The following is a 16,688-nucleotide window of genomic DNA, read 5'->3' as shown; positions in this document are numbered from 1 at the left end:
CAGCTGTCACCCCGCAGAAGATCGGTGTCTTCAGCCCATTTTCCAGATGAGAAGACCAAAGCACAGAGCTGCAGTGACTCGCTGGGGCCCCCACAGAGAGAAGCAGAAATCAGCTGTGGGTCTGTTCTGTCTCAACTCAGTGCTGTGTTCATCTCATCCAAGTGAGCATCTCTGTCTTGCGAGGCAAAGCTTCAGGCTGTCCTGGCTCTGGAAGAGCTTTGTGCAATGCCACCATGACCACTTGTCTCTTTGGCCGGAGCTCGAGGTGACCTGGGGAAGCCTTTAACATCCTGCACTGTCCCACTGGGGAAGCAGCCTCTCACTGCTTGCTTACCTCTGTGTGTGTGCTTATAAAAGAAAAATATGTGCTAGGGGATTCCTCTGCTAATGAATAGACCTGTGTGTGCATGTGTGTAGTACAGAGTCAGACAAGTCCATCTCGGTGCTTTTTAGGTCTGAGAATGAAAGTTAGAATGAGTAAAATATTGATTTCCCATAAAAGGGTTTTAATCAAGCGCCATGACACCCCAAGGGGGACAGAACTCTTCTACAACACCAAATTGCACTTCATACACCATCTATTTTTCAGCCACTGTATAAATGAGGCTGCCCACTGGACATGCAGTGTTGTGGTGCATCGGGGAGCAGGGAGAACCTGCTGGGGGGGGATGGGGAAAGCAAGGGCGAGGTACCCAGCTGTGCCAGCTGTGTAACCAGAGGAGGTTACCAGGGGATGAGGTGATGCAGTGTCAGCAGTAGCACAAGGGCTGCAGCTCCCATTCCAGCCCTGTGAAACCAGAGGAGCCCCAGCAGAGCCCAGGATGTGCACAGGGACCGGCGGCCAAAGCGGGGCTGTGGTTGGGCTGATCCTCTGTGCAGGAGGAAGAGCACCAGACTTCTTTACAAGCAGCAAGTGCTGATTTCTTTAATGAAGAAAACTTCACTGACTTCAAACTGAATGGCAAGTCTCTCTCAACATGAAAAGGAAAGGGTCCATAGCATCTGAAGAGATGTATGAAAGGTAAGGAGAATGAATTCATTGTCTTCTGTGTGGCAGTTCTGTAAATAAACCAACCACTTGGCCGTGGGCCCCAGAGGAGCTCTGATGATTGTTTATCTCAGTCTCAAGTTCCCCCAGTGGCAGTTAGGTGACTTTAGGGGGTTATTTGGGCATAACTGACTGCTGGGCCTGGTCTCTGTCCTCTGTCCTGCGGGCTTTGGAAGCCTTGGGGTCTTTCTGCAGCTGAACAGTGATGGGAACCCTCTCCTGTAAGCCCAGGGTGAGACAAGGGCTTCTCAGTGCATCTCAGAGCCATGACTGCTCTCATTAGCACTGGCTGTGTGTATAAAAGAAAACAAAGCTGTGTTAAGGGCAGAGAAAGACCACATGGAATTGGGTAATGAACCATGATACAGTGAAGTGAATGGTGAAATAAAGCATGCTTTTGTGATACTGGTGGCGACAGCACTTGAGCTCAGCTTCCCATGCCCTGTGAAGCCAGACCTCCCTGCTGCCATAGCTCACCCCAGGCTGGCGCTGGGCTCCCAGCCCAATGGGGCTGTGTCTGCTCCACAAGAGGAGTCCTGCAGGACCCAGTGCTTACCTCATCTCTGCGTTGAATTCTAAGAACTCTTTCTTGGTTTTCCAAATTTGGAAGGAATTTTCCAAGGTGAAGTTTAATAACCGGGACTCCGCTTTTTGGAAAGCATCTGATATGCTTCTTGACCAGTGCAAGTCACCATGCCACTGCTCTCTTCATCTTACAACGCTGGAAGTCTCTTTGCCAGTCCAGCTCTAAAATTACACAAGCCACCAGCCATGGCCAAATCTTCTGCCAGTACAAACTGCTACCATGCCACTGAAGTCACCACTGACCCATCAGTTTGCATCAGTGGAGCAACTGATCCAGAGTTCTCGTCGCTGCTCAGATTGCCAGTAGATTTCTATTTCATTAATATTTTCATATTTTTATCGGAGTTGTAGTTAGCCAAATTGTGTCGAGGGAGGGGTTAATAATAAAGTACTACTAGAAGTAGTGTTTGTTTTCTAAGTGAAGTCAGTTCTCACATAAATTACCCAAGGGGAGGAAGTGAGTCTTGATGCAGCCTCAGGCTCCTGCAGGTTTGCCAACCCTTGTGGTTTTACCGTGGGCATGAAGCCTCTTTTCTTAAAACCTCAGTTCCTATAGGTATGTCAGATGCAAAATTTCTCGCTTTCAAAAAGCAGTGGTGTATTTCTGGCCTATAATGGTGAAAACTTGAAAACTTGGCTTGGTCCTGCAGATTTAAAAAGAAAAAAAAAACAAAACAGAAGGCAAACGAAAACAACTCAAAGGTGGGTTTTTAAGAATATCAAGAATCTAAATTAATCGCAGGACTTTGGCATGTAGAGGGAGCTTAGATGTAAGGTGGGGTGGGTGAGATGGTAAATCATCCATGTTGCACAGATGGAATGGACATTCAGCTTTGTGTTGTGCATCATGGCAAACCAGATGTAAGATGTACACCCACAGCAGGTCAGGCTGCCCAGGGCCCCGTCCAGCCTGGCCTTCCACCTTTCCTGTGTAGGTCCCTTCAGGTACTGGGAGGCTGCTGTAACGTCAGCCTGGAGCCTTCTCTTCTGAACACCCCCAGCTCCCTCAGCCTGTCTCCGTAGCAGAGGTGCTCCAGCCCTCTGAGCATCTTCATGGCCCTCCTCTGGACTAACAGCTCCGTGTCTTTCTTGTGCTGTGGGTCCCAGAGCTGAATGCAGTACTGCAGGTGGGGCCTCACGAGGGCAGAGCACAAGGGGACAGTGCCCTCCCTGTCCTGCTGTCTGTGCTGCTTTTGGTGCAGCCCAGGCCATGGTTGACTTTCTGGACTGCAGGTGGGCATTGCCAACTTATGCTGAGTTTCTCATCCACCAACGCTCCCAAGTCCTTCTCAGGGCTGCTCAATTCATTCTCTGCCCAGCCTCTATTTGTGCTTGGGATTGCCCCGACCTAGATGCAAGGCCTTGCACTTGGCCGTGTTGTACTCCATGAGGTTCACACAGGCCCACCTCTCAAGCCTGTCTAGGTCTCTCTGGATGCCATCCTTTCCCTCCAGCGTGTGACTGCACCACTCAGCTTGGTGCCATCTGCAAACAAAGACACTCAAAATATAAGGTCAGATTTCAGCAACCAAATTCAGCCCTGTGCAAATGGTCTGATCTAAACTTAAGTGGTGCCTGGATATTTGTTCCATGGTTTGAATGGAGTTCTGGTCTCCTCTCTAGATAGTTGTCTCCTACATTTTGGCTCTTCTCTGAATCCAATCAAGCCTTAATAGCAGGGGCTACTAACTGGCATTCAGATATGGGTTATGACCTAACAGCATATGTAGTTCAGGCTGAGTTGCACTTTGAGTGTATCCTCACCTGCCCAAGCCATCTCCTTCCACCACAAGGAGACAGAAACCTCTCTGGGTCAGGGATCTGATCTTGGCTAACTATGGCAGAAAGTGCTTTTCTGCTGCTCGGATGTCAACTGACTGGAGAGGACCCTCGTGGTGATGCTGTGGGCCCTGGGTTTCACATTTCAGTCTGTGCAGGGAGGTGGTGCAGTCACTGTCCCTGGAGGTGTTCAAAGTGTGGGTAGATGTGGCACTGAGGGACAAAGTTTTTGGGTTTGGTAGGGGTGGCTCAACAGTTGGACTGGATGACCTTAACGGTCTTTTCCAGTCTTTATGATTCTGTGATTCACTTGAGGGGAAAGAAAAAAAAAAAGCAATATATTGAGGACCCAAATGAAAGCTTTGCCCTAAGGAACCATTTCAAGCATTTCTAGGAGCCAGTGGTTCTCAATGACTTGCACTACTGTCTTTTGTTTTCACGGCATCCTTATTTACTCACCACCTTCCTTCTTGGCCTCCACGTGTGGGAGGTTCTCATTTACTTGTTATGCTTTGGTTTAGCTCCAGTTGCCTTGGCTTTGTAGCAAAGAGACAGAAAACATTAGCACTGGGTTCTGGGAAATGCTGAGTGCTGTCCTGTCTGCTTGCTTTCTGAGTACTAATTTATCCACCAGGAGGAGGTGAGGGCCTGTACTGCCACTGTCTGTACACTGCTGTCCTGCCAGGAGCATCCTCCCAGCCCCGTATCCCCAAACGGAGTCAGGTGCTCATGGCTGGATTCTTCCAGGAGTTATCTGAACTGCTGTTGTTTTGATTAGAGCGGTTTGTCCTTCCCTGTCACACATAATTTCTGTTATGATGGCTCATTTTTCTTGGCTGTAAGTGGAATTGCAGAAAACAGATAAGTTGTCTTGCTCTTCCTGGCTGATGAATCACGCTGCTTTCCCTTTCACGTCGCACGCTCTCTGGATTCACTGTCGCCTCTGCTCCACAATAAATACTTCCCTTCGCCCAGTGCTTTGTAAATCTCTCCCGAGGCCTGGAAAGTTTTAAAAGCGCTCCGTTAAGTCACACCGTGGTTGCTATGAGAGCCAGCAGAGACGATGCCCAAAGCGTGAGCATTTCAGCCTTTTATGTGGCTTTTGCAAGTAAGTGGAAGAGGCAACAACAGGAATAATGCAGGAGCACTGAGCTTTTGGGTGAGCATGGAGGATGTGACAGCCTGGCGTGGCCGTGCTGCAGGCTGCTGGCAAGGAGGGAGATGCTCCTATGGGTATCTCTACCCCAACTCACTGTTTCTTGTAGGTTGTCCCCAGGATGGGAGGTGATGGTGCAGCCCCAGCAGCTGCACAGCTCGGCCCTTTTCATTCGATAGTGCTCCTTCTGTAAAGCAGATCCTCAGGTTGATTTTTGCAGCCTTGTTCTTGCAGCTCTTCCAGGCCAAGCTGGTTTTACTGGGAAAAGCCTCGTGTCTGCACCAGAGGCATTTCTCTGCTGGGGCTCTCAGCACACAGCGGGGCTGAGCACTGTTGGCAGGGAACACTGTCCCCACTTGTGTCCAGGTGGGCACAAGAGCCACCACAAGACCCTTGGAGTAGGGGACTCTGCACTCAACCAGTGGCATTTGGTCCCATTCTCACCCAGCTCTTGAGACATGTCCACCCATCTTGGTATCAGATGTGACAGGGTCGAGGATGCTTCTCTCTGGAGCCACAGGACCTGGTACCCAGGAAAGGATCACTGCCCTCACAGCCACCAGCAAGTCCCTGGGAAAGCTGGAGGCCATTGGGAAAGCCCTAAGTGACAACCCAAGACATAAATCAGGAGCAAGCCTTGGAAATCAGCAGTTGTGATGTTAGGGTAATGAGAGAACAAGACCAGGAGCAATGACAAGAGATATCCACTCTCAGTGCTAGGATGTGATTACAGTAAATACTGGTTTTTTTTCTGCAGGAGAGAACCACAAGCCAGATTAGGAAATAAGACCTCTTTGTGTGCAGCACAGTGCAGGGGAACCAAGGAACAGTCTTAGTGCAATCCTACGGCCAGAGGTGGGTGTTGGGGAACTGGAGACCCCAGGACATCTTTGCTGCTGGCTGCACTGCTGGCACTTGGAGTCTTAACCAAACCACTTGAAAGCATTAAATTCTATTAACAGCCCAAATCCGTCTTAATTTCTTTCAGCTTTATGTGGAGTTTTTGAAGTATAAATAGGTTAACAGGGTTGGTCCTCCAGTTCATACTCTCCATCATGGGCCTATTTTCATTATGGTTTATGACACGTCAGGGGAGGCTGAACTACATAAAATTAGTAGGCACAACCATAAAATCATGGAGACGTTTCTTTTTATGTCCCATTTTATATGACTCACCCCCCTGTGGCTACTCTAAAACAGTCTGGGCTAAAGGGGTGCAGCCAGTAGCTGTGCTGCTGCCATTAGTATTGGTGCCATTGCAGTTTCTTGAGGAGATCACACATGATAAACGCATGATTTGCACAGGGAGAAGACATTAAGAAATGCTGAGTTAGCCACATGGGCTCCTTGGGTCAACCACATTGAGGATGTGGAGATTTCCCAAGAGAAATTCTGCCTGTACCTGCATTACAACAGCACATCTTTACATCTCAGGGTCAGCCATTCCGAAACATCACCAATAGTAGAGAGATGGCTCTTCCCCACTTACTGACATTCAGCGCTGTCTCTTCCCATCTTGTGTTGGATTTAGAGTTTCCTTGGCACCAAAGTATCTGAACATTGGGTGCTTTTTACTGGCAGAAGTAATATGCGACTTCAGATCTGTTCTCTACAGGAAGGAAGGTGATTACAGCTGGACACATATTAGAAATCATACAAAAATTTGCTATAACACACCACTTCTCCTGAACCAGCCCTTGCAGTATTCCAGAGGAGCTCCAGGGGCTTGTTGGTGGTCTTGGTGCCACCACTCTGGGACCATCCACCCAGAAATATGTAGATGTGGCACTCTGGGACATGGCTTAGCAGTGGACTTTACTGTTAGGTAGATGGTTTGCCTTGATGATCTTAAAGGTCTTTTCCATCCTATATTATTCTGTGACTCTATAAGCTTTGCAAGGGTTTTCTCCAAGCCTTTTTGCATCCTACCCCTTCCCCTCTGCCAAATCTGTGCCTATGGAGAATGGAAAGGGGAAAATAAAATAGGTGCACTTTATCCCTTCTGCAAGTGCTCACCTCCTAGTGTGATTTTTCACATGCTTTTGGAGTAGTTGGCAGCCTACCCCAAAATCTAATTTTTAGTCAATGAACTACTCATCTGGAAACTTGTTTCCCAGCTTTACTGTAGCAGTGCTTTCTTTATTCACTGTGTTCGTGAAGCTGTATTCTCTACCCAACCTACTAACTCCATTCATGTCATTCACCTAATTTCATATAATCACAGAATAATTTCAGTTGGAAGGGACCATTAAAGGCCATCTTGTCCAACTCCCCTGCAATGAACAAGGACATCTACAGCTTGATCGGGTGCTCAGAGCCCCATCCAGCCTGACCTTGAATGTCTCCAGAGGTGGAACATCCATTATCTCTCTGGGTAACCTATGCCAGTGCCTCACCACCTTCATTCTGAAACTTTTTTCCTTATATCCAGTCTAAGTCTCCCCTCTTTTAGTTTGAAGCCATTTCCCCTTGTCCTGTCACAACAGACCCTGCTCAAGAGCCTGTCCCCTTCTTTCTTACAGCCCCTTGGATATTGAAAGGCTGCTCTCAGGTCTCCTCAGTATTTTACATGGAATGACCAAACCATTTCATTGGCCAAATAACCTTGCTTCATAATAAATTCTCCCACTTCGCCATAGGAGGAAACCCTCAGTCCATTCATTTTTCAAACATCACTTGTAAATTAAGGCCTCAGTATTTTCTAAAGCCCTTCACTTCCCTCACAACTTGTAAGCTTCTCGTCAGGAGATGTCCAGGCAACAGGGAACTGTGTAAAGGTGTGAAAGTCTCACTGGATTGCTGTGTGATGTCCTCCTGCACCAAGCTCCTGGTAGCTCTGTGGTGACGCATTACCCAGCTGCTGCGGGCAGGTGAATGAAAGGCAATGCCAGAAGCATGAGAGAATGATTTCACAGGTTGAAAGCAAATGAGGAAGAAAAGGAGCTCTTTCTAAAAAAAAGATATTGTACAGATCACTTACCAGCTCAGTGAGTCCCTTTCCTCTACCATCTTCTGGGATTTTTACCCATCTCCATCACAGAAAGTTGGAGATGGATCGCTCATCTCCTTCACTGTACAGCACCAAGCATGGGAACCAAGGATGGTACTGCTGTGCATCCCATAGTAGACACCACATCATATCCAAATTGCTCAAGGCACAATCTGCGCAGGGCACCATCATGGCCAAATTTGGGGTTGGCTACAGTTGTTACATCCACACCTATTTAATGTCTGTGTTTGTCCATCTCCACTTCATTCAGCTACGGTGCATTTTCCCGAGATTTGAACTGGTTCATTAAAGGGTACGTAGTGGAATTTCCAGAAGTGCTGGGCAATGGGCAGCTGAACTCAGAAGGGTAGACAAGAAACATGCTGGAAGCATAAACTGTCTAGTCTGGGGCTTAATGGTGTATCTGCTGTGTAGTCCTCTCAGCCTCTTGGCTTGGCAGTAGTGGATTTTTGTTTTGGCAAAAATCAGTTGTAGCTTTCAGGGAATTTTGCCTGAGCAAGGATCACAAATTCAGCAATCTGACTCCCAGTAGCACTGTTCAGACTGCACCAAGCAGAATTGCTTGGGAGATTCCCCACATTGAGCCAGACCTGACTGACTGTGCGTGCTCAGGCAGGTTGCAAGTAATGTGTCAAGGGAGCACAGGGATGACAAGAAAACACAGAAATGCCAGTAAGGGCATGAGAAATGGTTGCCATGAGGCAGACATGGATGTCTGTAAGCTGTTGGGCAGGTTATAAGTTGCCACCTGCCTTTCCTCTCTCCTGGAGTTAGGAGCCATCCTTTGTACCCTGGTGGCAATGCAGGAAGACCCACTGTAAGGTCCCATTGTGCAGTACGAACTTGGTCAGGAAGCCAAGCTCTTGCACCAAGAACTAGCCAGGAAGGGCAGCTCTGAGATAGCTTTGCAGCTTTGGGCTCTCTGGCAGTGGGAAGGTGCACCATCCTCACTGTCTAGCTAAGGTGCATCATATTCCACATACGTCTGCTCCTAAGGTCAGTCATGCTCACTGTGAGCTTAAGATCTTCCTCCCAGCACACACTGCAAAAGCTTGCTACGATATGGCTGCTGTCCCCCATGGCTCTCTATCCTTCAGAGACAGCTTGAATAGCTCAACTCTCCGTGCCCACACAGTGTTCCAGCAGGTGCATGTAAACATGGAGGTGAAATAAAACAGCGTTGCCATCATCTTCTTGGGTGACCCAGCCCCACTTCAACCTCCTGGCTTCTGCCTTTCTATGTAACAGAAAGCTCAGTTTGGGCTTGGCTGTGCATCTGTGTTGGCCTTATGCTGTGTGTGCCCAGCTATCTGCACAGTAGGATGGGCTGCTGGAGGTGTTCTTGAACATGGCCCCGCTGCCTTGACCTCTCTGGCCCTCCAGAGCGGTCTCCAATGGGATTTTGCCAAGCAGATCTCTGAACAAACTGAAACCTACTCTCATATTTTCAAGATGTGCCAATTTTCTTACTCACTTCTCTTGGGATGTTCAACTTCACAGGCTTATGGTCACTGCAACCAAGATTTCCTTTATGCTTCCTGTCCATACCAGCTGCTCCATGTTCATGAGTAGCAAGTTCAGCAGAATATCTCCCATTTTCTGCCAGTTGAGTCCCTGCACAGTGTCCCTGATGCAGACCATCGTCATGTTGGCCAGTGGGGGCCTCTGTCCCCATCAGGGTGTCCTCAGGGGCTGTCACCCACGCTGATGCCACATGCTGCCTTTTGAACGTGTGGCTGACCTCATGCAGTTGGATATCACTACATGCTCAGCACTTATCTCCTGCTTTGCAGCCTCAGCAGAGCCAGGAGAAGCTGCAGCAAAATTGATCTCAATGCAGGACTGTAGAATGCAGAAAGAAGTGGCCTCATGCAAGGTTTCAGGCAGCAAAAAATCATGCCCATAATAAATCACATGTTCCTACTGCAGTTTGGCTAGTGATCTCAACAGAGGAGTGATGCCTAATTGCATGAGGAAACAGTCTCTAGGTGTACACAAAGGGAAAGAGCAGTTGAAGGCACCCATGTCTATTTGCCTTGCTGGCCACCTGAAGTTTAAACTTAGAGCTTTTTGCTCCCACTCAGTGAGAATTAAATCCCTAACAAGACAGAAGTATCTCTTCCCTGCTGAGTTTTAATGATGCCAACAGCATCATTGGTGCTGGATTGAAATTAAGATCCATCTATAGTAGTGACTGTCAAAAATTGAATGAAAATGCGGATTTCGCTTCTAAGACAGTTTGAAGCAGGACCTAAACATTCTTTAAATGGAGAAGCTTGGGTTTAAAGTATGATTTGGCAGCCAGAGGCACATTCCTATAGATCTTGAAGGTCCAGATAATGTGGTAGCACCAACACTAGCCATAGCAAGGCAGCATGATCAGCTCCTGCTTCTGACAGCGTGTCCTGGCGGTGGTGATGGGAGGAGAACTCCCCTGGCAGCAAAGTATTGGAGGGGAACTAACGCAGCATGTGCATGAGCAGTCGTGTATGTAAGAAGCTGAATACATATATTGTCAAATTACCCCTTTGTCTGACTGCCTATAGAATTCAGGCAATGGTACTGCCCTGAATTCCCTGCTAACCTAACACATAAATGGTAACAGGATTTGTAGGAGAACCATCCATCTTGCTTTAAGAACATGAGAGAAGCCATTGAAATAAGTAGTCTCTCAGGATGATTGCCAGTAATGGTAATCATTTGTATTTTGCTTTGTTGTCTGAGTTTTTCTGGTTTCAACTTCCAGTTGTTGGATAGTGTTGCGTTTTTGTCCACTTGACTGATAAATTCTATTTGTGATCTCTGTAATGGCACTTTGAGCCCCCAGTCAAGTTATCATGGAACTTCTTTGTTGAGCTACAAAGATTTTGTTCCAGGGATGTCTCAGTGAAAAACAAAAAACAAAAAAACCCCACGTTTTCCAGTCCTTAAGTAGTTCTTATGCCTGAGCTGGCTCTCATCTGTCTGTGTTTTCCTTGTCAGACATGGATTCCTCCTAGGAACAGTTCTGCCAGCACCAACAGCAGAATTATTGATGCCCTCTCAAAGCAGCGCCAGTTGCGTGGCACACTAGGAGGGCTCTGTGCTGTTGGTTTCCTCTGGCAGTTCTTCCTGGACGTCTCTCAGTTCAGCCAGATTTTAATCCAAGCTGATGTTACGATGTTCACCTGTCTTAACGAAAGCATATCCGCAACTCAGACATAATAAAGAAGCCTACGTGTATCTCACTGATAGTATTATTGACTCTATACACACAACTCGGCATCTTATTGTAAAATGATCTTGCTACACTTTGACAAGATCTATTTTCCATATGCATTTGTTGATTGGCATTAATTATCTTGCAGTCATTATATATTGCAGTTATCACTGTCAGCATTTGCATCTGTGGGCTTCTGTTCATCAGAGTGATTCACAACCATGAGCAGATCTTCACGACTTCATATTGAATAAAAAAACCCAACCCTTTATGCAGATGTGGACTATGGCTTAGAGGGGTTAAAAGGGAAAGAAAGAGAATTTCTGCCAGCTTTCCCAGGTAAGGGGTTTTCATGGGTGCTTCGAAGGGTGAAATCACCCATCACCACCTTTCATGGCTGCCTCCCAGTTTCAGCTGGCCTTGCAGAAACAAAGCACACCTGGGCTTTAGCTAGAAGTTAAGAAATGAAGTAACTTAGGGGGAAGTGACTGCAGTGGTGACTCTACTGTGCTCAGAAGCCAGAGGTCAGCTGGCCATGAAAAGAACTGCAGCAAAGCTGGGAAGATAAACAGCACTGTTTATGAATTCTTTCTTTGTGAAAAAAATAAATGTTTAAAATAGCCTGATGTGATAAAAACTGGCTTGGAGCCCCATAAGCTGCAGGTATCAGAAAGCAAACAATCTCTTTTCCCATATCTCTGGTCCTGCGGTGCCCACAGTGAATCCCAAAGGCTTCCATGGGGCACTGCTCTCATGGAGCTGAAGAACATACCCAGGGTTGGGACATCCCCTACCAGTGGATTTCTGTGCAAAGCACAAACTGCCACACACATGGGGCTACTGCCCTTAGGCAGCCCTGAGCCCACCAGCCTCTTCCTGAATCCCAGAGCTCATGGAGATCTCCAGCTCCCACCTGATGATGATGGGAGTTCCTGTCAACCCCATGGAACGAGGAGCTGGTCTTTCTTTCCTCACCTTCTTTCTCACTTTGGCTTCATACTGATGAGAATTCATTTTAAAGTGAATGCTCTGTTATCATTATTCCTACTAAAGTGTTTAGGGTGCATTTGCTGTTCTCCCCTGCAGATGCACAGGGGGATTTGTTTTAGCAAAATACAAACAGAAGATCTTATAATATCACCAGGTGCCTGGAGAAAAGGCCAGTTAGCAGTGGCTGCTCAATACATTAAAGCACTTGGCATTAAATGTGAATGCCAAGTGCTGCCCCTTTGCCACTGCACACTCAGCTGTCAGTTTGACCTATCAAAATTAAAGTGTTGGGGTGAATGGAAGACTGGAAAACACTTAAAAATGAAATTTCCTTGATTTCCTCATGTCCAGTGAGATCACCGGTGGTATTTTGCAGTAGTGAGTTCCCGAGCAATAACTGTGTGGTGTGAAGAGGTCTTGGCATGTTTCAGACTCTTCTATAAAAGATAAATGCATAGAAATAAAAAATCTCTTCCTTGCCCTTCGCAGAACCAGGCTCTCACAAAACCATTTGGCGTATCACAGGGGTTTGCCCTTTCCATGGGCACTTTGGTGCGTGCACAGCCAGGTGCATTCTGCTGTAAAGCAATGCGGTGCCTGCCTTCTGAGAGCTGAAAATAATGCAGACAAACTCGTCCAAGCAGGGCACGGGGAGCTCAAGGTTATGAAAATGAAATCATTCTTCTTTTGCTTTTCCAATGACTGCTACTGTTAAAATGAGTAATTGTGGAGTGGTCATGTCCAGACAGATCTGTTTCTGCTCGCAGCTCTTGGTGATAGGCAAAGATGCCCTATGCAGCAAGGAAAGCAAACAACAGCTGAAAGTCACACTGGCTCATTTAAGCCTCCAAAGATCCGTGGGCAGGGCTGGTAGGTGCAGCCCCAGGCAGCCGGTTTTACTCACAAGATGGGATTGGATGGGGTATTCCCAAAGGCAGGATAAATGCCTGCCTGCTGCTGTACAGAGGTCAGGAAAGTGAATGGAAAATAACCAACCTCCATGCATGAGGACATCAGCCAGTCCTTTTGAGGGTTCCAAAGATGACTTGGTGCCCAAATGAAGAGGAGCACTGGTCCTCCTGCTGGATTTGTGGGAGGCAGGTAGGTGCTGGCTGCTGCCATATGCAGGCCACAGAACTCCTGACACAGCAGCCTGGTCCTTCATGACAGCCCTGTGACCAAGTCACAACCGCAGTACTGCATCCCTGCTCTGGTGTGACTCCTCCAGGACATGGACTTGGATAGAGAAAAGCTTGGGGTCAAACTTATCCAAAGATTTTGGTGGTAATGCTTTGAGGACCTGGCTGTCCAGCCTTCTTCCAGGCTGGAGAAGCTTGTTGCCCCATATACTCCATACTGATGCCAGGAATCAAGCCATCTGCTCACCATTCTGGTGTTCCCTTGCCTCCCTCCCCACCAGCCACCTCCATGCAGGTGTGGAGGGAGCCATGTGGGATAGCTTGGCCTTGACCCAGGAGCCAGGCATCCATAGCTGCCTGCTGGCACAGGGTCCAAGCTGTGCTCCCCCTTTTCCCAAAGGCAGGGAGAGGCTTTGCTGATTGGGGAAGCAAGTTTAGCCATTGCGAGTGCTCCTTCCACCATGCCCAACAAATTAAAGCCAAAGAGGCAATAAAGTGCTATGGGCCATTACCCCTCTCATGGAGGAGGTTAAATGTGATGAGGTCCAAATTGGCATTTAATGGGATCTAATTGATTTTATAAGCTGTTGTGTTAACAAGAGACTCAACACCATTCCCCCTCCATCACCCAGATGGGTTGGTAACATCTGATGTGTGCCCTTCTTGACCCAGGATCGTTCTTATCTTGGTAGGCCCCAGGTTGGCGTGTAAAGCACACACCAGTGCTGGGCCCCAGGGATAGCAGGAGGACACTGTGGTACTTCTTTCTTCCTGCCATCACTCAGGGGTCCATAGCTTAGTCCCAACTTGATCTGAGAGCCCGGCATGGGCTAGGAGCAGTCTGAGTGCCTGTCTGATACAGGGAAGCTGTTCAGCATCCCATGGGAAGGACAAGGAGAGCAGCCCATGTTAGAAAGGAGTTACCCGATAGCTCCAACTTTTCGGCTTGCTTGGGTCATGTTGAGTGAAGAGGAATTGTCTTGGGCTGCATAAAAAATACATAATACGGTTAATGAATATGTGGAGCAAAACATCTTTTATATATATATATATATTTTTAAAAAACATAAATAAAGAGGGCAACGAAAACAAAACTAGTGAATTGGGCACGTGTGACCATCCCCATGGAGCTGGGGAAGGCTTGGTGCCAGCCCCAGCAGGGAAATGTGGCTTGAGCTGGCTGCCTCTGTCAGCATGAGCTATAGGGAGCAGTGCCCCATCCTGGAGCAGACAAGGGGCCATGCTGGGACACAGAACACACCTCCTGTACCACGTGCAGCACCGTGCTGCTCTCCCAGCAAGCAGAGGCTCTCTGTGCTGCATGCTGCTCCTCCTTGTGCCATCCCAGCCAACAGGTGGGCTGTACTCCAGACTTGTGCTCCAGGTCCCCAGTGTTGCCATAACTTTTTTTTCACTATCAAACTGCAGGGTATTGTTTTCGTGGGTATATGCAAGTGAAGCCGAACACTCTGTTATGTAGGTGGAACAGGAAAAAGTGAAGGTGAAAAATAGGAACAGCCTCCAAGCCCTCAAAATAAAGGGTGGTGGAGGAGCTCCCTGGTGTGGCTGGAGGCACTCAAGGTGAACACCGAGCCCTGCATGGCTTCCATGGCCGCTCCAGGGCAAAACACTTCCCTGCAAGTGGCAGGCAGGGCTGGGCGCTGGCTGTGTGTAGCCTTTGCCACTGTGCTGCAAGCAAGAAAAAATGAGCATGCTGGGTTTTTTTATTTAGCTTTTGACTGGGCTGTAGAGCTCCTGGTCCTGATCTGATGCTGATCGGGTCCCAGTGGCCTGAAGTCCTGCAGCTCATCAGCCCTGCCTTCTGCTTGGGAAACTGGAGTTTCTGCCTCCTGAAAGCAGGCACAAAACGTAATTGATGCTGATAAAGCCTCGTGCAGGAGCCAGCAATCCCTGCACGCATGCAAAGTGTTATTTATTTATTGCTGACTCCCTCCCAGCCGATGCTGTGCCACTGGAACTCACCAGCTCTGACTAATGGTCCCAATAGCCATGTGGGATATTTGAGTTGCTTTTCGTTTACAGATTCAGTGGGTCCCCGGTAATTGGAACGTGGCAACTTCTAACACATAACAGATGATACAGCAGTGGAAGGCATTTGTCATTGCTTCACTCCCCTGCAGCAGAAAGGGCTCATAAGTCACAGCTGACAAATCTTTTAATGACTTTTAAACTTCATTTACAGGAAAGGATGACCATAATCAACAAACAATGATGGCTTACTAATCTTTCCGTATTATTTTTAAAAAGGGGCTTGGTTTTTTAACCCCTGTTACAAGAGCTTGATGCTACAAAGGAAAGGGTGATGCTGTCCTGGAAGGTGTGAGCGGGTGAGAGCAGCATCAGCTGCGCCATCCTGATTCATCACTCACAGCCACATCATACAGAAACGCATCCATCGCTGGCATGATGTCATTGATGGGGAATTGGACCAGCAGGTGGTGCACCTTCACCCCCAGTTTTGGCTGACGCCAGGGGCAGGATGGGTAGAGCACCACTGACCGCTGGGCAGATGGGAGCAGATGCAGAGGGCAGCACAGGAGCAGGTGTCCCCGCATTGAGCCATGCTGTGTCTTAATCCACATGTCCATGTACACCAAGGGAGGCAAAGACCAGTAGGTGAGGAGCGAGAGAAAAGGTAATGGCAACTGATGTAGGTCATATCACAGCAGCCACCCCAAGCAGCCCAGCTGCTCTCCAGGTCTCCTTATCCTCACCACTGGCACAGGAGCAGCCTCCACTCATCCCTTCTCTGTAGGGTGCTTTCCTCAGGGTGAGGGCGCTGCCGCCTCTCTGCCCCCTGCAGAGCCATGAGTGCAGCATTCAGATTTGAGCAGATCACACAGCCGGTCGAGCGGGAGCCCACAGCCAGTTGACTTTACAGAGATATATGTCTTAATCACTGGTGTCATTCTGAGTATTTAGACTGTCTGAAATAATTTTCAAAGGCAGTCAGCTGATAATTAATTCCAGGAGAGGACAAGAATGTCAAGAACTGCAGCTGCTAAAAAGCAGAGGATCAGCGTGCCAAAGGCTGCACCTTCCTCTGGCTCTGTGCTTCCTGAGGCCCCATCCCATGCTCTGCTCCCCACTCTGCAAGCATTGTGAGGAGCAGGCACTGGGCGCTGGTGTTAATTCCCATGGGGAATGGGGATGATCGGCTGTTGACCTGCACAGCAAAACATGCCTGGGTCCCACTGGGGCCTCAAGCTGCCCCTCTGACACAGGGGTGTCCTCCTCACCGCATGGCTTTGCCAACTCTCACGGCATGTGAGGCTTTGCTGAAATCCCCAGTGGCAGGAAGCACGTGGTGGTGTGGGAATGCTGATCTTCTGCTTGGTCATACAGAAAAACGTGACCCCAGCTCTCCTGGCTCGTAGGGGTTGCTGGCAGAGCAGGGTGGAGAGAGGCTGAGCATGAGGACGGTCCCACTGGGAGCCCAGCAATGTGTTGAGGAACTGATGGTATTGCCACACTCAACTCTGCCAAAAGGCAGGCAGAGTTCGTAGAATCATAGAGTCCTTAGAGTTAGAAGGGACCTTTAAAGGTTATCTGGTCCAACTGCCGTGCAGTGAGCAGGGACATCCACAGCTAGATCAGGTTGCCCAGGGCCTGATCCAGTCTCACCTTGAAAGTCTCCAGAGGATGAACAAGGAGAATTGCACCCTCTTTGGCAGCTGTTCTTCAGGAGCTGTAGCCCTGTTAGGTGATGAAATTATTACTGTGGGGTTCCAGATTTCCCCCCCTGGCAGTACTCCGCTCAC

The 16,688-nt window shown here is 48.4% G+C and overlaps 1 protein-coding gene across 6 annotated transcripts in view; it reads left to right on the top strand.

The window, feature by feature from the left end:
* RALY (RALY heterogeneous nuclear ribonucleoprotein) overlaps window positions 1-16,688 on the top strand; it is a 112,941-nt gene that overhangs the window by 67,710 nt on the left and 28,543 nt on the right. The gene's annotated exons all lie outside the window — the stretch shown is intronic.

The sequence above is a fragment of the Gallus gallus genome, chromosome 20, assembly GCF_016699485.2.
Source record: "Gallus gallus isolate bGalGal1 chromosome 20, bGalGal1.mat.broiler.GRCg7b, whole genome shotgun sequence".
NCBI classification, from domain to species: domain Eukaryota; kingdom Metazoa; phylum Chordata; class Aves; order Galliformes; family Phasianidae; genus Gallus; species Gallus gallus.
The sequence above is the reverse complement of the archived record's forward strand: the minus strand, read 5'-3'. Positions and strand labels throughout refer to the sequence as shown.